The sequence below is a fragment of the Mus musculus genome, chromosome 10, assembly GCF_000001635.26.
Source record: "Mus musculus strain C57BL/6J chromosome 10, GRCm38.p6 C57BL/6J".
In the NCBI taxonomy this organism is placed as follows: Eukaryota; Metazoa; Chordata; class Mammalia; order Rodentia; family Muridae; genus Mus; species Mus musculus.
Window position 1 is genome coordinate 3,167,329 of NC_000076.6, and position 20,565 is coordinate 3,187,893.

A 20,565-nucleotide genomic window follows, 5' to 3' on the forward strand; every position below is an offset into this window, starting at 1 on the left:
TTGTAGATAACTTCAGCAAATTGGATGGATATAAAATTAACTCAAACAAATCAGTATCCTTCCTCTACTCAAAGGATAAACAGGCTGAGAAAGAAACTAGGGAAGCGACAACATTCACAATAGTCACATATAATAAAAAATACCTTGGTGTGACTCTAATGAAGCAAGTGAAAGATGTGTATGACAAGAACTTAAAATCTCTAAAGAAAGAAATCAAAGAAAAACTCTGAAGATTGAAATATTTCCCATGCTCATGGATCAGCAGGATTAACCCAGTGAAATGACCATCTTACAAAAAGTAAGCCTACAGATTCAATACAATTTCCATCAAAATTCCAACTCAATTCTTCATAGAGTTAGAAAGAGCAATTCTCAAAAAAAATTTTTTTTAAATAAAATAAAAAGAAAGAGAAATTCTCAAATTCATTTGGAATAACAAAAAATCCAGATGGTGAAAACTATACTCAACAACAAAAGAACATCTGGGGGAATCACCATCCCTGACCTCAAGTTATATTACATGGCAATAATGATAAAAAAAAAAACCTGTACGGTATTGGTATAGAGGCAGTCAGGTAGATCAATGGAATGGAAATGAAGACCCAGAAATGAACCCACACACCTATGTTCACTTGATCTCCAACAAAGGCGCTAAAACCATCCATTGGCAAAAGACAGCACATTTCAACAAATGGTGCTAGTTCAACTGGTGGTCAGCATGTAGAAGAACACAAATCGATCCATTCTTGTCTCCTCATACAAAGCTCAAGTCCAAGAGGATCAAAGACCTCCACATAAAACCAGATACACTGCAACTAATAGAAGTGAAAGTGGGGAAGAGCCTCAAACACATGGGCACAGGAAAATTTCCTGAACAGAATAAAAATGGCGTATGCTTTAAGATCCACAGTAGACAAACGATACCTCATAAAATTGCAAAGTTTCTGTAAGGCAAAGGTCAATAGGCACATGGTCAATACAATAAATTGACAACTAAAAGATTGGGAAAAGATCTTTTCCAATCCTACATCCAATAGAAAGAGATAATCAATATATACAAAGAACTCAAGAAGTTAGACTCCAGAAAATCAAATAACCCTACTAAAAATGGGGTACAGACTAAACAAAGAATTCTCAACTGATGAATATCAAATGGCTGAGAAGCACCTGGAAAAATGTTCAACATCCTTAGTCATCAGGGAAACAACCCTGAGATTTCACCTCACACCAGTCAGAATGGCTAAGATCAAAAACTCAGGAGACAGCAGATGCTGGCGAGGATGTGGAGAAAGAGGAACACTCCTCCAATGCTGGTGGGATTGCAATCTAGTACAACCACTCTGGAAATCAGTCTGACCGTTCCTCAGAAAATTGGACATAGTACTATCTGAGGACCCAGCAATACCGTTCCTGGGCATATACTCAGAAGATGTTCCAACTGGTAATAAGGACTCATGCTTCACTCTGTTCATAGCAGCCTTATTTATCATAGCCAGAAGCTGGAAACAACCCAGATGTCCCTCAACGGAGGAATAGATACAGAAAATGTGGTACATATACACAATAGAGTACTACTCAGCTATTAAAAACAATGACTTTATGAAATTCTTATGCAAATAGATGGAACTTGGAAATATTGTCCTCAGTGAAGTAACCGACACACACACATTGTATGCACTCACTGATAAGTGGATATTAGCCCAAAAGTTCAGAAAACCCAAGACCATATGAAGTTCAAGAGGAAGGAGACCAAAGTGGGGATGCTTCAGAGCTTCTTAGAAGGGGGATCAAAATACACACAGGAGGAAATACGGAGATAAAGTGTGGAGCAGAGACAGAAGAAAAGGCCATCCAGAGACTGGCAGGAAGGAAGGAAGGAAGGAAGGAAGGAAGGAAGGAAGGAAGGGTGGGCCTAGGGTACAGGGCTAATATAACACAAAGATCTTAAATGCAGATAGATAGTTGGCCAACCCAGATGTGGCTGGACTTCTCTAATTAAAGACAAAACAGATGAAGAGGAGTCTGAATGCTGCCTTATCTGGGAAGAAGAAAACAGAGAAATCCACAAAAATAAATTTTTCTGCCACTCAACAGCTTTATTGGAATCATGTTAGTTTGTCTCGATATGGCAAGCCCACTTAAGGATCTACAGCTATTGGTACTTGCTGGTCCTGATGAGGAGACCCTAGCTCATGGGTAGAGCACTTGATTAGTGCTCATGGGGATCTGGAGGAAAAGAAGCCCCCTTTTCTCAAGCATTAGATGTAATACATGAAATTCTTTGAACTTATAACTAGCACTTATGAGTAGCTTTTAAAATATTTTTATTATTTAAAACTATCTTTAATTTAAATATATTTGACCATATTCTTCCCCTCTCCCAAGTTTATCCATATCCTCTCTTCCCTCTGCCCTACCCACCCAACTTTAAGTTCTTTCTAAAAAAAACAAGCCCAAACCCAAATACATCTACAGAAAATCTAGAAAACACAATACAACTCAAAAATCAAAATCATAAACAAAAGAAACCATGCAATTGAATCCAAATAATCACACACGTACACACCCACCCACCAACCCACCCCCCCCCCCCACACACATACATACACACACAAATACACACAGTGTCATCACTTATTTATTGGTCAACTACTCCTGATCATGTGATCTTCCATGGAGTGATTGATATTCCCAGAGTTATTCCATTGGGGGAGGGAAATGATTTTCCCTCTCTCAGCAGGTATAAATAACTGTTGTTGACATTCACCCTAGTGGTTAGGTTTACATTCATTCATTCATTCATTTTTTTAAAAAAAGTGTAACACAATAAGACAAAAACTATCACATCAAAATCACATAATGTAGACCAACAGAAGAACAAGAGCCCAAGAGAGGGCACAAGAGTCAGAGACAAACTTGTTGGCATGGCCAGGAACCTCATAAAACACTAAATTGAAAGCCATAATGTAAGCCCAGAGGACCTGGTGTAGACCTGTGCAGGTCCTGTGCATGCTTTTTCAGTCTGGGTGAGCTTATATGAGTTTTGCTCCTTCTGACGCAAAGGGCTTTGTCTTCTTGGTGTCCTCCATCCCCTCTGACTCTTATATCCTTTCTGCCTTCTCTTCTACAGGGTAACCTGAGCTCTGAGAGGAAGAATTTGTTGGAGACTCCCCATTTAGGGCTGAGTGTTCCTAGGTCTCTCACTCCCTGCATAAGGTCTGGATGTAGGCTTCTGAATTCCAACAAGACATTTCCAAACACAGTCTTTTTATTCATTGAGATCTTCATGCCTACATACACGTATGTCAACCATATTCATGGCCTCCACTTTTAACTTATTTCTTCCAGATCCGCTCTCGCCATCTCCCAACTTTGTGTCTTTCTTAAAAATACTGATGTTAGAGACTGGAGAGATGCCTCAGTGCTTAAGACCACTGACTGCTCCTCCATAGAACCTGGGCTCAATTTTCAATTCTCAGCATCAACATTGTGGCTCACAATGGACTCTAATTCAACTGTAGGGAATCAAATGTCTCTCTGGCTTCTACCAGCATTGAATGACATGGTGCTCATACATATGTGTACTAAAGCATCCATAAACATGGCATAAAAATAAACATTAGAAATGAGTACATATAGAATAACTCTTTAAACAACAGAAAGAAAAACTTACCACTGTAAACACTGAATCGGGCATTCCTTCTACATGATGGTTAATGAGCCTTGAAGGCAGAGAATATGATATAGATGCTGGAGAACTAGAGGCTGGTGGATTTCTGTGAGTTCCATGTCACACTGGTCTACACAATGAGACCCTGCTTAATAAAAATTGTTCTCACCAGTGAATTATGCACTTTATGCTCTCCATAATTTTAGAGTCCTTGGGTTATTATTATTTTTATTTGTTGTCACTATGTGTATGCATCACATGTGTGTGCACCATGTGTGTGTACCATGTGTGTGTGCAATGTGGGTTTACATCATTGAGTGTGTGTGTGTACCTAGTGTGTGTGCACCAGGTGTATGTGCACCTAGTGTGTGTACATCATGTGTATGTGCACCATGTGTGCATCATGTGTATGTGCACCATGTCTATGTGTGAGTGCTAGTACACTTGTGCAAAAGTGCTCATGCGGAGGTCAGACGCAGTAATCGTGAGTTCACTCTCCTGTACCACAGCTTCTGGATGTACACAGAGGAGCTTCTCTGAGCACAGTGGAGAGCAGCGCTGACCCAGAACCTGCATCAGATGGTATGACAGCTGCCCAGGACCTTCCAGGTTTCACTGCCAGATTGCCACTGCAGGGACAGCCAGCCTGTCAGACGGAGAGGGTTACAAGTTCTCTGCTGTTCTAGTGTGCATATGGACAAGGCTGGACTACTTAATGCATATCACACAAACTAATTTAGAATACAAACAAAACATCACCTTCTATGCTATTAAATAGTCTGTTTCTGTTATATATACTCAGATAACAATAATGGGTATGTTTCATTTGTTCTAGAGAAGGCTTCCAAATATAGAACTGGTGATAATAAATATTTATTACAAAATTAATATTCTTACAAGAAATTAACTCCCAAATACCCTTACACAGTTTATCTCTTCCTAGTCTGTCTCACACTGACACAGAACCCGATGAGTTAGATACAAAGGAGTAAAAACTTCACACTCCCGGGAAGGAGATCTGGTTATCCTGTTTTCTATGCTTGGTATGAAAATACAGCTATATTCTTTTTCAGATCTCTTGTTCAAGTAGTTTTATGTGAAGGGACAAGTCTCTTCAGGGAGCACCAAGAGAAAAAGTAGCAGGTGATAAGAAAGGGCCACAACGCCTAGCACAGAGTAGAAAGAACATGAAGCCTGTGTCAGCAACATGATGATGCCTGTGCTTGAGGCTGACAAAAAGGGACAGGGGCTGCACCAGATGAATACTCAAGACTTTCTATGGAGCATCTTCACCCTACAGCAAGGAAACCTGTATCAAGTGTCTGAGGACAGCCGGGGTCTGTTCTCCTGGGTGAACAGGACAAGTAATACCCCCCCCACCATACCTGAGGGTCATTTGTTCCCTCCTCCCTGCATTCCTGAGCACAACAGCTGTCAATCAGGACATCCCTGACCCACCTTGGCCATCTGGCAGTCCAGAGGGGTGCAGTGGACTCCATTATCAGCTCAGTCCCACCTGCCTCCACAGGGAACACTACTGTTAGTGCTGCTTCATTTGTTTCTATTTTATATGCATGTGTGCTGTGTGTGTACCTAGTGTCTATAGAGAAGAAAGGGCTGGATCCCCAGGACTTGGAGCAGTTGGGAGCTGCCATGTGGGGGCTGGTGCTGTGCCCACTCCAGTGAAGTCTGCTTGACAGGCTGAGAGGCCCAGAAGCACTCATGAGGCAAAGAGTTTTAAGGAAACTCAGCCTCCTGGAACCTTGGCATTCTCATAACCCTTATACTCAAACCCTATCCCCACGTTAGAATGGTGTATGCTGTCTTTCAGTATTGTTTTATTATAAGTGCCTTTAAAGATTGAATTTTAACATAAGTAAGCCTCCACCAGTGTTCCAACATCCTAGAAAATCCTTGAAGCCAACAAACTTGGAATTCAGTAGGAATTCAGTGAGGTTACCTATTCAGTAACATTCAAATTTACTTCTAGTAGAGCCAGTGAAACTAATTAGGCATTACAAAGAACAGAACTAGAATAGCTCAGGGCTAGTCTGCAGAGTGATTACTTAAGACAGTAGCTGAGTCTCTCCCAAACAAGGGAATACACAATGGCCCAGCGAATAGGTAGTTTACCATGAGTTAGGGAATCCCCCAGAGACAGGTCCCTTCACTAAGACCAAAGGAACAGCACAATCAGGCATTTACTAAGAACCCCTGGTGGTGGGCTTAACAATAGACTAGCATTACACCTGGCTCCCTTCTTAGTGGTAAACAGCGGCCTGGTCCCCGCCATCTTTTGTTGTATACATTCCTTTTGTTTTGTGTCGCTGTAACTCCATGGATGTGTCCCTCCTGGCTTTTCTTGTTTTTTTCTTCTATATAAAGAAGTCTGGTGTTTGTTTGGATGAAATGCTCAGGTCCAACACATTCTCTTCTGTCGTATCTGTTTGTCACCTGCTGGCTCTATGCTCTCTGTCTGAGACTCTGATTCACATGGATTGAGGAGGGCCCATTGAGCCCCTGTCCATGGCAGGCTGAAAATAAAACCTGAGTCAGAAAGTGGTCTTCCCTCAGTCTCCTCGTGTTATCTCTTTATGTCTTTGGGATTGAATTCTCTCCCCTCTTCACATTAAGAAGAACTTTAATCTTCTTCTTTTGTGTCCCAACAATTCCCACATTTGCAGCATGGGATCCTCCTAATTAGGAACCTGCTCTGACCAGACACCTGCTGTGTTCCCTTGGCATTTCCACTAGACTATGACAAATACCTTTCCTGTCAAGGCTGAGCATGCACAAGCTATTATTAGTAGGTGATATGAACTCTGAATATCCAGCCTCTTTTCTCAGTAAGAATCTGCAGCTGAGTGATCAGAGCAGGACTCCTGGAACTCACTCACTCCTGCTTCCTCAGTCCTCATCCATCTGTCCCTAACTCCACTTCCAACATTGTGCCTAGTACCTGTCATTGTCAAGGATTCTTCTCAGAAAACATACAGAAGGAAGCAGCTGAGCATTATCAGCAGGACAGAAGGGTTGGGCAGGCATGCCCTGGATGGAGGCTGATCCACATCTACAGTAGTGTTGGCAAGACTAAGTGAAAACTGAAGTTGAGTCTCTGGTTAGGACTGAAATCTGAACAAATCTCACCTCAGATTCTGGGTCCTCAGGAAATTCACACAGATTTCTACTCCCTTTGCTGCAACAGATATTTGTGTGGGTCCCAAGTAGGAAGAGACAGGGGATGTCCCTGACCTCAACAGACTCATGTAGCTATGGTAAAGGATTAGGGTCATGATGGGACCTCATCTCTCCTGCTGACAGAAGAGGAGCTGACCTGTGAGGGACATGAAGGGTGAGAGGAAGGCAACAGTGATTCTAGACTGTGGAGAAGGCAGGAAGTAGAAGGATTCTCAGACTGTGAGAGTGGAGAGACACAAGGATGGTGACCAGTGTGAACACAGTGAGACAGGAGAGGATGAGGAAGGAAATGAGGGATGGAAAGAGTGACTTAACCCAAAGTCTCATGAGGAATAGGTCACACACACACAGATACACACATGTCCATACACACACATGGTCATACAAACGTGAACACACACACACACACACACACACACACACACACACACAGATAAACGGACACACTCCACATCTGCAGAAAGCTTTGTCCCCCTCCTCCCAGTTACCGGTAGACTCCAGGTTTTTTTCACAGTGCAACTTAGACTCCTTAAGGTTGTTCTTGAATGCACTCCGTGATGTCGTGTTTAAGAAGTCATTTAGATTTCCAATTTTCTCCAATATCTCTTCTATCCAGTTGTTTCAGGATAGATTTGAAGCCCTTTATTAGTGTCACCATGGAACATGTTGCTTCCATTGAGGCTGACATTCCAGGATCCCCTGAATCCTTCATCTGCATACCAGCCACATACAATGGACTGCAGAGCTAGGGGCTCTGTGCCCATTGGAAAGACATTAGTCTCTGGCCTTGATTAATCCTGTCTGCCTACCCACTCTCCCTTCACATCCTCTGAACTGGCTTTACCCTCCACATTTTTCCCTTGCTGATGGACCTCTTAGGTGGGAATAGCGGTAGTTCATTTTGTTTCTCTGGGAAACAATGAAGGTCCCTAACTGTTACAAATCCTGTTCTTTCCATCAGTGGGCATCTGATATTTTCTTTCCCTAACTTTGTAGCAGTGGGGATGGAACCGTCTCATGCATGCTAGGCAAGAACTCTACCACTGAGCTACATCCCCAGCTCTATGGAGTCATTTGAAACTTAGCTCTGATTGTGTTATTCTCCCCCTGCATTTGATATAGCACATCTTTGAAGTGATAAACTTGATCTTGTAGACTGTGAAACGGCTTTTCATAGATCTCTGTGGCATTGAGTCTGTTCCCAAGAGCATCAGTGACATGACATTTGATATTTCTGTTGAGATGGAAAGGCCCTGGGTTCACTTGGCTTTGGAATTCATAGCTCCACAGTCCAGACACTGAGTTGCTAATGTTGAAACTGCTGCAGAGAGTAGGGGACTCTGTGGAAGAAACATGCAGTGAGGTTAGGGCTGGGGAGCAAGGGACTCAGGGACGTTCTCTACCTGATGATCCTTCTGGAAAAATGATGTAAGGGATGGGGGCAGGGGGGAATCCCTGACCCATCTTCACTATGCTAAATAATTCATGCTCATTCTCTCCTGCTCTCTATCAATACAATCCACCTGTCTGTTATATATGACCTTCTTAGCCATGGGCACTGTCAGTCATGCCAGGAAAAGTTCAGGATGTCTTTTCTAGATCTATTTACTCTGGAGAGTCTCCAGAAACTGCCAGTGTAGACTGTGTGGAGACAGGATGGTGTGTGAAGATGCTGGGTCATAGTGGAGCAGGACAAGGGTGTTACTGAAGTTGCTTAGAGAGTTTTTCTGATCTGTACTCTCATCATAGAGTTGGACATCTATAAGAAATTTTAACTGTCAGTGTGATCGAGCCTATATTCTCCTAAGAAATGAGTGTCTATATTGCTGTCTACAGAGCTAAAGGAAAACCTGATGCAGTGAAAAGGGGGTGAGCAAGGCTGAAAAGAACAAGAAAAAGAAGGAAGAAGATGAGGAAGAGAAGGAAGAAGAGGAAGACAAAGATGAAGAATAAGAAGAAGGAGAAGGAGAAGGAGAAGAGGAAGAGGAAGAGGAGGAGGAAGAGGAGGAGGAGAAAGAAGAAGTTCATGATGAAGATGAAGTTGGTTCTAGCACAGTTTTTTTTTTTTTTTTTTTTTTTTTTTTTTTTTTTTTTGGTTTTTTGAGACAGGGTTTCTCTGTATAGCCCTGGCTGTCCTGGAGCTCACTTTGTAGACCAGGCTGGCCTCGAACTCAGAAATCCGCCTGCCTCTGCCTCCCGAGTGCTGGGATTAAAGGCGTGCGCCACCACGCCCGGCTATTTTTTCTTGTCTATAAAGAATTTAAGCCCTCTGTACACAACTCACTCCATTTAAAGAAAAAAAACTGAAATGTAAGGCTGTGTAAGATTTGGGGTTTTTTTTTTGTATAGTTAACACACTACCAAATGTGTCTTTAGATAGCCCTGTCCTGGTGGTATTTTCAATAGCTACTAACCTTGCTTGATATAGTGTGGGGGTTGTAATTGGCATGGAAATTTAAAGCAGGTTCTTGTTGGTGGACAGCACAGATTAGTTATATATGGGAACAGTAATTTGGTTTTTGTTTTGGGTTTTTTTTTCTTTTGGTTTTATTTTTGGGTTTTATTTTTTTCATCTTCATTTGTCTCTGATGCAGCTTATACGAAGATAATTGTTGTTCTGTTAACTGAATACCACTCTGTAATGGAAAAAAAAAAGTGGCTGATTTGTTGACATTCTGAATGCTTCTAAGTAAATACAATTTTTTTAATTAAAAAAAAGAAAAAAATGAGTCTCTAATTGGAAACTGTTTTGATGGTTAATGATGTAAGAACGCCTGTCTTAATGTGGACATTATCATTCTCTGGCCAAGAGCTCTCTGGATGAATAGGAAATCTAGCCCTTTATGAGCTGGTGATCCAGACTGCAACTGCCATCCTTTTCTGGTCCCTGTTATATCTCTTCAGCTGGGAAGCAAGTTTATTGGCCATAGGACATGCTGTGTAGGATAGCAAGTAAGCCTGCCTCTGAGATCATGTCCTGACTTTCCTCCATGGAACAGTATAACCTTGAAGTAGGAGTCTCATAAGTCAGTTTCTCCCTTAAGTTCCTTTTGTCCAGAGTGTCTTATCACAGCAACAGAAGGAAACTAGATCAACACAGTGCCAGTGCCAGATCTCCTGGACCTAATGTAGCATTCCAGGAATGGCTTCCTTGAAGTGGTCAGAGGATGGACCTCAGTACTAGAACAGTACCAGTACCAGAGAAAACCTAGGATGGTTAAGTCTGGTAGTGAAAGAGTGGTGATCACGAATCTCAGAGACATTCATAGTCTCAGATGAATGTAAAAGCAAACATTTTGGCGGAAAGTGTGAAGAGTCCATGCTGCTCTGTGGAGTGCTGGAGATCTGTGCTGAGAAGCTATTAAGAACAACCACAGTTCCACTTAGACTTGAACTTTGTAAAAGGAGGTAAGAATGGATCAATTCACATTCTTCTACATGGTAACTGCCAGTTGTGCCAGAACCATTTGCTAAAACTGCTGTCTTTTTTCCACTGGATGTTTTTAGCACTGGGTGGTCCTTCCTTCTGTCTCAGCTCTGAACCTTGTCTCTGTAACTCCTTCCATGGGTATTTTGTTCCCCATTCTAAGAAGGAGCAAACAGGCTGAGAAAGAAAATAGGGAAACAACACCCTTCATAGGTGTGTGGGTTCATTTCTGGGTCTTCAATTCTATTCCATTGGTCTACCTGTCTGTCGCTGTACCAGTACCATGCAGTTTTTATCACAATTGCTCTGTAGTACAGCTTGAGATCAGGCATGGTGATTCCACCAGAGGTTCTTTAATCATTGAGAATAGTTTTTGCTATCCTAGGTTTTTTGTTATTCCAGATGAATTTGCAAATTGCCCTTTCTAACTCTGTGAAGAATTGAGTTGGAATTTTGATGGGGATTGCATTGAATCTGTAGATTGCTTTTGGCAAGATAGCCATTTTTTACTATATTGATCCTGCCAAGGCATGAGCATGAGAGATCTTTCCATCTTCTGAGATCTTCTTTAATTTCTTTCTTCAGAGACTTGAAGTTCTTATTATACAGATCTTTCACTTCCTTAGTTAGAGTCACACCAAGGTATTTTATATTATTTGTGACTATTTTGAAGGGTGTTGTTTCCCTAATTTCTTTCTCAGCCTGTTCGCTCCTTCTTAGAATGGGGAACAAAATACCCATGGAAGGAGTTACAGAGACAAAGTTCAGAGCTGAGACAGAAGGAAGGACCATCCAGAGACTGCCCCACCCAGGGGTCCATCCCATATACAACCACCAAACCCAGACACTATTGCATATTACAGAATGATTTTGCTGACAGGACCCTGATATAGCTCTTTCTTGTGAGGCTATGCCAGAGTCTGGCAAATACAGAAGTGGATGGTCATAGTTATCTATTGAATGGAACACGGGGCCCCTAATGAAGGAGAAAGAGAAAGTACCCAAAAACCTAAAGGGGTCTGCAACCCTATAGGAAGAACAACAATATGAACTAACCAGCACCCCCCCCCGAGATGTATCTCTAGTTGTATATGGAACAGAGGATGGCCTCGTCTGTCATCAAAGTGAGGAGAGGACCTTGGTCTTATGAAGATCATATGTCCCAGTACAGGGGAACGCCAGGGCCAGGAAGCAGGAGTAGATGGGTTGGGGAGCAGGGCAGGGGGAGAGTACAGGGGGCTTTGAGGATAGCATTTGAAATGTAAATGAAGAAAATATCTTTAAAAAAATAAGATGATGAAGAACAACCAGAGAGAAGGGCCTCAGCATGGGGAGAAGCTCAGGGATGATACTGATTGCTGAAGCCTGATGTGGAGGTAGGAATTTGTATCTCTAACTTGGAATCTCAGCAGTGTGTTACAAAAAATCCCATCATGCGCAGTGGTCAAGAGACAGTAACATCAAGGACACTGGTCCACTTTTGAGTAAAGGAGACACAGCCTGGAGCCTGACTGCTTAAGGGGGCCATGGCTAACAGGACATCCTAATATAGAGGGATGGTTAGTCAACTCCAAAGTGGCTGGATTTTAAGAATTAAAGACAAAACAGATAATGAAAAACTCTTTTGAGTTATGAAAACATAGGGTCCTGTGCCTACGGTTTAAACTGAACCACTGGAGCAAGAGAGTAGGTGTAGCGCTCAAAAGCACGTGTTGCTCTTGCAGAGGATCCAGCTTGATCTTGATTGATTCTCAGCAGCAACATAAGGTCACTCTCCACTGCCTGGAATTTCACTTCTGACCTCTTTTGGCCTCCTAGGGCACCAGGAATATATTGCTGCACATACATACTTTTAGTCAACATTCAAATGCATAAAACAAATCTAAAACCCTTTCAAACTGAACACCTCAAAGACAGACCCAGATTGACCTCCTAAAATTGATCAGGTACCAGCAAGGAGGGACCACTCATCCCCACAGCAGGTACAGTCTTTCTCTCTGTATCAGTTCATTACTGTGCTGCCACCAGGAACAAACCCCTAGATGCTATTATGAATGTGTAGTTTCAATGATCTTGTCCTCTGTACAGTAAGATGTTTGCCCCAGTTAGTGGCAAGCTGTTTGGATAACGTTATGGGGTATGGCCTAGCTGAAGGTCTGGAGGATGGGGGTGGGGAGGTGGTTTTCAAAGACATTCCCATCTCTTCATCTCTGAACCATACTTGGTGACTAAGATATGGACTCCCAGCTGGGCATGGTATCATGGCTCTCATCCCAGCACTTCATAAGTGGAGTTAGATGGTTATTTATGAATTTGAGGCCATCTAATCTTCACAGTGAGTTCTAAACAGACAGAACTTCACAGTGTGTCTTTGTGCTCAAAACCAAACCAAACCCAACCAATAATATGTGAGCTCTCAACTTGCTGCTCCAGCCACTATGCCTGTCTGCTGCCATGTTCCTCTGCTGTGAGGTGATGGACTCTTATCCCTGTAAAACTATAAGCTTCCCCAAATCCTTCCTTCTGTATGTTACCATGGTCATGTGTCTTATCACTGCAGTAGAATGTAACTAATGCCATTATATAAATACTAGAGTGTTTGTAGGCCAGACCATCTTTGTTATACTCTGTGCTTGGCTGTTGAAATCAGCCAGAGAGAAGCCATCTGTGAAAAACAAGGTTGCACCTGTCTCACTGGACCTATGACCCAGGACAATCTGTCAGCCTGAGGTGTCAGTGAGAGAAAAATGTTCCTGGGTAGTGTTCATAGCAGTTCTTAATTACAGAATCACCTTGCTTGGGCAAAAGCCAGGCTGACCTCCTGCAACAGAGAACATGCACTCCATTTCTAAGTGTCTTCTGACATGGTATAGGACTCTGGGAGAGAGTGGTCTCTGGTTGCAGGCTGTCAGGAAAGGCCTCAGGCCTCAGGGATACATCATGAGGTGAGCTCTTTCTCATTAGGGTATGTGGTGAACAAGTCACTGTCAGATTAGACATCCAGAAATGTGGCATTGCTGCGGGAATATAAGAAGTCACTTGTATGTTGAGAGCCCCCTATCAGGAAGAGACATGAACTCTTGACTGCGAGAGCATCTCCTGTTCCCCAGGTAACTGTAAATCTTCTCTCATCTATAGGGGGTGTCTAAGGTCAGTTCTCAAGTAAGCTGCCACCTCTCCCTCAGGGAGCACTTTAGGCTTCAAGGAGAGTCTCCTGTGTACCATGGAAGCCTAGGAATCCATTAGAGAGCAATGGAGAGATCAAGAGTCCTTAAACCTAGGACGTCCTCCTATCATTTCTAGATGACCTGGAAGTCACAGGTAGCACAGAACCCACTGCTGCCTGGGAAAGACCTAGTTATCAGAATACTTTTGAAGACACTCTGGAAGGATGGGAAACACCCTAATCTGGGTTAGAGGAAAAATTTGCTACTTAGTCATCAGCTTGTTGTCTTCTGCCACTGTCACACCCAATGCAGAATTGAGTAGTTGATGCAGAGAGATATACAGCAAAGCTTGCCTGATTTCAATCAAGATTTGGTGTTTTCCATTTACAAAGAAAAAAGAATCCACTCCTGCCTAAAGAACACCATTACTGATGCCATCTCCACAGGAGGTAGACTACATGGGTCTGTGACCTAGGACAGAAGCTTGAATAGGTCCCCACCCAGTGCCTTTGTCAGGATCCTCCATAGAGGACAAGGCTTTCCAGCCCCCGATTAGCTCAAGTGTCCTCAGGCATGAGAACAGATTACTCCCTGGTGGACAAGGATCTAATGGGCATTCTGTGGATGGAAACATTGAGAAGGACAGATGGGCAGGAAAGGGAGCTGAGCAGGATGGTGACTGGTGAGCCATGTGGGCACTGAAGCTGAACCTGGTGTCACACACCTGTAATCCCAGCACTTGGTAGTAAAGGAGAGAAGGGATTGTTTTAGATTCTAATGTGGCAATAATGTGAAGCCTTAAAGCAATATAAAAAGAGAGCAAAAGAAGAGGCAGGGAGAGAAAATATAATGAGATAGGACAGTGGTTGTGGCTGACTTGTCCCTGGATTTGCTGGAGAGGTGGGAAAGAAAAGTCAAGAGCAAATACTCCCAAGCATGGTGAAGTGCTTGTGAGGAATCCCTTAGGAAGGAAGTCTTCAGAGCACAGCCTGCCTTAGCTCCAGGGTAGCTTCCTGGTAGTCTTGCACTGTGCCCGGCACATTCTGTCCTGGTGCCTGGGTTTTAGACTTCCTAAGGATCCCAGTGGGGCTGAGGACATCACCAGGTGCTCCCTTCTGACCCCTGCCCTCTTCATTTAGCCTCTGCTCAACCTTTCTCTTTACTTACTCAATCCACTGAAGCCTGGGTGAGGGAGAGCCAGGATTTCCAGCCACTGTGGTGGTGAAGGGAAGAAGGTAGCCCAGAACTGGAAACTTTCTGACTTGAGCCACATCCCCTGTTCCATTGCCCAAGCCCTTCCATGGAGATTCTGGGAACTCACCAGCCTGGAGCACCATCCACTGATAGCTCAGCAGAATTAAAAGCCTTGGAATCAGGGGAAGATTGCACTTGGTGGTGGCTCCCTTTTCCATGGTACTTCCTGAGACTTGGCTGCTTATGGTGTGACCAGAGTTGCAGAGCGAATCAGGAATTCCTTAGTACTGCCCTGCAAAGGACCCAGCACAGAGAATCACAAAAGTTCCAGCAGGCATCTGGACTGTGAATTCAGAACTTTCTGTGCTCCAGCCAGGCTGGTTCCTCCAGGACCTCGTGGGGGATTCCTCCCTCGGACCCAGGTTCCTGTCATGTGATGGCATCTGGAGAACTTGACTATGAACTGAGCTGTAAGGAAGATGTGCTCTCTCCAGTACTCCCAAGCCCCTCGGTCCCTTCATCTCATTCACCAGCAGCTGTGCCCTCAGAGCTGATTGGAAACAGAGACAAGAAACACACAAAAAAGTCAAGGCCTTCCGCAGGAGTCTAGGCAGACCTCAGCCTGAATCGAACAAATTTAAATCACTCTAGCTCTGCCCAGTGGCACGCCCATGCCCATGGCCAGCCAAGAATCACTTAGTGACAGTCATCACTTCCTGTCCTCACCTCGCTGCCACTGTCTCCTAGCTGTTTCCCATTTCTCCTCTAGCCAGAGACACGCCATCAGTCTCCCTCAGACATCCACCCTGATCTTTCTCACTTTTTCTGTCTCTTCACTTTTCCATAACACACCCCTTTGTCCCTTCAGGTCCCTTCCCCATGGTCCCCTGGTGCATGCTCAAGTTCTTTCTTATCCTACTGCCTCCTCCTGAAGCCCCTCCCCAATGCATCTCAGTCGCCACCTCTTCCCCCTCCATTACCACCTCCATTTCCTTTCTGTTCCTCTCCCTACTGTCTTGCAGGGAAGGAAGGCTGTGATTTTCCCCTTAGCTCTGGAACTAAAACTCAAGACCTTGTGACAAGTCCTGCAATCACTTTTTTTTCCAGTTAAAAGCAGCTTCAGGTGCCTGAAGGGATGCTCTGAGGTTAAGAGCACCTTCTGCTCTTTTGGAAAACCCAGGCTGGATTCCCAGTGCTCACAAAACTGACGTCATCCTCATGGTTTTCTCCTGTTTTATTTTCTTTTCCCAAAAAAAAAAAAAAAAAAAAAAAAAAAAAAAGATTTCTCTGTACAGCCCTGGCTGTTGGGAAACTCCCTCTTTAGACTAGGCTACCTTCAAACTCATAGATTCCTTGCCTCTGCCTCTAGAGTGCTGGGATTAAAGGCCTGGTGCTCAAAACCTTCTGTAACTGTGGTTCCACTGTACTCACATGGTACACACAAACGCACACACACACACAAAGAGAGACAGACAGACAGAAACACGGAGAGAGACAGAGAAAGAGAGAGAGAGAGTCTCATATAAGTGAGACAAAAATGAATGAAACAATTTATTTTCTGTTGTAGGACAGATTTCTGCATCAGAAATGGTCAGATCCCTGGCATATCATGTGTGAGTTACTTTTTCTTGAGTGATCTTTTACAAATGAACTGTGTGTTTGTAAATAGCTGTGTGTGTGTGTGTGTGTGTGTGTGTGTGTGTGTGTGTGTAGAGTGGAGTGTTGGATGAGTGAATATACAGGAGAAAGATAAATTTTGGGTGAAGATTCACTGGTGCCATACAACCTGTGTGTCATTCCAGGTAAATAACTTAAGATGCTCAGTTCTTGCCTGTGTAGGTTAAGTCACAGCTAATGAAACCCTCTGTTGAGTGTGACAGACCCATTATGCAATGCACTCTCCCCACACAGAGGCTTGGGGACTTCCTACAGGGAACTCAGAGCAACTGTCCCTCCTGCATGCTGAGGCTGATCTACCTGACTGAGGTGAGCGTGTCTCTCCTATGGAAACACTCTGATGAAGCACAGTCACTCACCTTCTCTGTCCTTTGAGCTTCTTGCTAGAGTGCTCCCAGCTGTGTTCAAGTAGTTGCTTATGTGCCATTTGGTTGTGGGTCCAGCTGTTAGCTGCACCTATGATGATGCCTTACTCACATTTAAGTGTATTTTGTGTAAAAGTTTTACATAATAATGTCGTCATCTTAATTAGCTTATAAGTAAGTAAACGTTCATATTATTTTAAAATTGATTCTATACAAGTGTGACTATATAGAAACCTTGCACAATGTCACCAATAATTTAAGTGTGACGTTTCCATGTTTTAGTGAGTAAGAATTTACCCTGACATATCATGCTCCAGCTCGATCCTCTCTACCGAGGGCAGCAGTGGTTGATGTGGACATCCAGGCTTTTAAGGCTGGAAGAGAAAAGCCTAAATTGTGCCAAGACTCTTTCTTATAACAGAAAGTACAAGAGGAAAGACCACTGAGACTGAGAAGACACAACAGTTAGAGATGGATTGCTGATAAAAAAAAGGAATGTTTTCATATAAGCATGGAATTCTATGATCAGGTTTTTTTTTTTTTGGTTTTTTGTTTTGTTTTGTTTTGTTTTGTTTTGTTTTTCTAATAAGGTGGTGGGTAGTCTTATATTGACTTGACACAAGATAAAGTCATCTGAGAGAAAGGAACCTCAACTGAGAAAATGCTACCATAAGATCAGACTGTAGGCAATTCTGTAAGGCATTTTCTCAGTGATTGATTGAGAATGGGTCCAGCCCACTGTGGAGAAGCCATCGAAACAAACAAACAAACAAACAAACACCCGCCAGGCAGTGGTGGCGCACGCCTTTAATCCCAGCACTCGGGAGGCAGAGGCAGGCGGATTTCTGAGTTTGAGGCCAGCCTGGTCTACAGAGTGAGCTCTAGGACAGCCAAAGTACACAAAGTACACAGAGAAACCCTGTCTCAAAAAACCAAAAACCAAAAACCAAAAACCAAAAAAAAAAAAAAAAAAAAAGAAATCAGACTGAGCAAGCCTGGGGTATCAAGACACTAAACAGGACCCCCTCAGATCTCTGCATCTTCTCCTGCCTCCAGGTTTCTGACCTGTTTCCTCTCCTGACTTTATTTGGTGATGAACAGTAATGTGGAAGTGTAAGCAAAAATTAAATGCTTTCCTCCTCAAGTTGCTTTAGTCATTCTCTCTCATCAAAGCTATAGTAACCCTAAGAGGATAATTATAAATATATATGCATATGTATACATCTATAGCCATTATTATTATATTTAATATAAAATATATATTATATGTAACATATATAATATATAACATGTAATATATATTTTAATTTTTCACAAGAATATCTGTGAAAATTAATTTAAAAAGAGCAATGATATGGGGCCTTGTGGTACACACCTTTAATCCCAGAACTCAAGAGGCAGAGGCAGGCAGATCTCTGTGAGTTTGAGGCTGGCCTAGTTTACAAAGTAAGAATCAGGACAGCCAGGCCTATGTAGAGAGGTATATCTCAAAACAAACAAATAAACAAACAAGGACACAAAAAGCCACTAAGGAAAATCTATTTTCTTAAATATCATAAATTTATGTTCAGTCAAGATAATGTCTCTATGGCTTCCTCTGAGATTGTCAGGCTATTTACCATTTAAATCCTGGGTCAAAGCTTATTTTAAAATCAATTTTTGGTCAATCTTCAAGTTTACAGAGGCTGGATATCAAATGACTATGTGTTCTTCAGTACTGACACAAAAGACAGTCTCTACATTCAATAGCTCATACTCAGATCCTAAAATTGATGAAGAAAACAAAGCAAAGGTGAAAGCCAATGTTTTGGCCCTGGTTCCCAGGTCAAATAGTTCTCCCTGTCGACAGTGGAACACCTCTAAGCAAGACCTATATCTCTGGTAAGTCACCTGGCATCTTTTAAAAAAAATGAAAAGTAAACATGTTGATAATTTTCTGATAACTGTATTTTCATCATTTCCAGCTTCCTTCTGACTCCTCCAGTGCCACCTACATAGTCTGCCCACTCCCTGACATATTCATGACCCCATTTAGTCATTATTGTTTATATAAAATAGTCACAGATGCACACAGATACACAGACACACACACACACACACACACACACACACCAAACACACTGTGCCTTCTGGGTTCATTGAGTGGTACTGATATGTACATGGGCTTCCTGCTGACCTCTTGTGATTGGATGACACTATAGAGAGCTTGTAATTGGAGATGCTCATTCTCCCTCCAGCAGCAGCCACTGGCTGGGACAAGTAGGGACAGGGCCTTGTACACTGTCCCCCATGCACAGTGGCATGGCAACTGGTGAGATCATTATGCAGGCCTTTCGTAGGCAGACATATTGTCCACATTTCATGGGTATGGCACTCTGTCATGACTAGAAGACACTGTGGCATTAGGCATCCTGATCCTCTGCATCTGAAAAATCTTTCCAGCACTGCCCTGCAAATATCCCCGAGTCTTGTGTGTTGGGCTGCCTTGTAGATCTATCAGCTCAGGTCTGAAACACAAGGTCACCTGCTCTCCGCCCGTCAATAGCACTTTCTCTTCACTCCTTTTTTTTTTCTTTTTTTTCCTATCTTTTGTTTGTTGGTTGGTTGGTTTGTTTGTTGGACCTGGTATCTCTTTATGTGAGTCTGGCTGTCCAAAAACTTGCTATGTAAACCTGGCTTGCCTTGATCTCTCGGGATCTACATGCCTCCTCTTTTAATGCATGGATTAAATGCATGGGACACCAGTCTGGCCAGAGATCTGCACTTGCCTGTGGACACAAGGATAAATGTTTGAAATACAGTTAGAATCTGTATTGTTATGGCAACATGGCAGTTTCAGGTTCTCCTCCAGCATCTATGTTCTCTGCAGGGTACCTGCCCTCCTGATGACAGAGACCTTGGGTAGAAGTGAGCTCTTACTTTAACCAGAGTGCATTCTGGGAAGAGGAGAGAGGGCACCACAGGAAGCATCCTCAGTACTTCCAAGGGAAGCTGCCTGGTGGGAAAGACCCTGACTCACTCCAGCAAAGGGAAAACTATTGAAGGGAAACCAGAGAAGCCATGAGGCTTTACACAAACCTCTACAAACCCTAAACAACTCAGACTCCCATGGGTTTCTTTTGCTCAGTCCTCTCACAAAGTGCTTCTTCAGTGGTTGGGACCTTCACAAGACCATGACATGTACAGAAACCATAAAGATACACAAAGGGGTACATTAATGCATATATCCTATATTTAAAGCCTATAAATTCAGAACTACCCATCTTGCTTGGCTTTCTCTGTGTAAAGGGTGTTCTGATAGGATGAAGTGTGTGGTCAGAGCTGAAAAGGTTGGGAGACAAAACTTTACATGGGAAGTCCATTCAGAATTGTAATTAAGAGGAAGACAGAATTAACCACGGTCTGTGCAGTGTACTTTCTCTCCTGGGGATGATGTGAGGGTAAGGATTGCTTACCAAAAGGGTGGTTCTTAAGTGTATCTGAGGATGCTTGGCCATGCCTGCCAATTTGTAACAAGTACCCAGACATTTCCCTGACTTCTAAAGTTCAAGCATCTGAAAATGATAATGCAAAATTTGAGGTTCTGTAAAATAAAACAAGAGGCATAGACGAGAGAATTGACACGGAACTAGGAGGGGAGTTAGTCTGAATGCAGGATGCAGTGGCAGACATAAGAGAGACCTGGTCAGCAGGAGTCAATGTGAAAGTCAATAACCAACTCTTGAAAGTTTTCATCTAAAGTCTTCTCATGCTGTGGCATGCATGTGCCTGTACACACACACACACACACACACACACACACACACACACACCACAGGCACAGATGAAAGAAAAATAAAAGATGTCGGCTGTGGTAGATTGGGTGAG

The 20,565-nt window shown here is 43.0% G+C and overlaps 2 pseudogenes; both read right to left on the bottom strand.

Moving 5' to 3' along the window:
* Positions 1-6,651: 6,651 nt before the first annotated feature.
* Positions 6,652-14,874, bottom strand: Gm51789 (annotated as a pseudogene).
* Positions 14,875-14,937: 63 nt separating this feature from the next.
* The window catches only part of Gm6667, a 52,768-nt pseudogene continuing 47,140 nt past the window's right edge, over positions 14,938-20,565 (bottom strand).